This window comes from Laccaria bicolor, genomic scaffold, assembly GCF_000143565.1.
Source record: "Laccaria bicolor S238N-H82 LACBIscaffold_358 genomic scaffold, whole genome shotgun sequence".
NCBI lineage: Eukaryota > Fungi > Basidiomycota > Agaricomycetes > Agaricales > Hydnangiaceae > Laccaria > Laccaria bicolor.
Genome location: NW_001890213.1, coordinates 6,965 through 8,132, shown reverse-complemented (window position 1 = coordinate 8,132; position 1,168 = coordinate 6,965).

Here is a 1,168-nt window from a genome sequence, read left to right as displayed (position 1 = left end):
AAATAACATGATTTCAGTATATTTAGAAAGCTAAAAGAACGGGCACATCACCANGTTTTTGACATCATGACCAAGTTGGCTTTCACACTGTCTACTTTCACATTGATAGCTACTGGCCTGTCCCAAACATAGTCAACTTTGGTATTAGCTCTTTGAGGGTGATAGGGTGATGGGCTGATTCATTCTTGGAGGTGTCCTTAATTCAGGTCATGTTGAAAGTTGACCATGTATTGAGACAGAACAGTAGATATCAACATGAATGACGTCCTCTGGCTTGAAAGCCAACTTGGGCATGATGTGAAAAACTGATAATGTGGCAATAGCAACATGTAAAGTCATGGCAATCCTTGAGCCATATCCTCACATGAACTTAGAATTATGTTTTGAGATAGGACAGTAGGTATCAATATGAAGGCTTAGAATAGCCTTTCCTAATGTGAAAGACAACTTGTGCATGATGTCAAAAACTAATGCTGCAGCACTGGCAATAGGATGGCAATCCTTCAACCTCATCCCCATAACATAGATAGGGCCAAGGACACCATAAACTACATGTTAACTACAAACTTTTTTAAATGAAAAAGCAGACACTACAAACTCTTCTAATAAAAAAGCACACACTACAAACTTTTGTAGTCTCAAAAAGCGGATACTACAAACTTTTCTAATCAAAAAGTGCACACTACAAACATTTGTAGTCTAACAAAGCAGACACTACAAACTTTTCTAATCAAAAAGCGCACACTACAAACATTTGTAGTCTAACAAAGCAGACACTACAAACTTTTCTAATCAAAAAGTGCACACTACAAACATTTGTAGTCTCAAAAAGCGGACACTACAAACTTTGTAGTCAAGATAACCTTTTGACCCTAACCCTGACCTTGTAGTCTAAGTCCAAGCTTTTGTAGTCTAAGTCCGACTTTTGTAGTCTTTTATAGTTTATCAGTAAACTTTGTAGTCTTAGTCTGACTTTTTTGTAGTCTATCAGTAAACTTGATAGTCTATAGACTTTTGTAGTCTAAGCAAACTTTGTACTCTAAGTTTGACTTTTGTAGTCTTTTATAGTGTATCAGTAAACTGTGTAGTCTAAGTCCAACTATTTTGTAGTCTATCAGTAAACTTGGTAGTCTATATCTGACTCTTATAGTAGGGCATGCACCTTCCT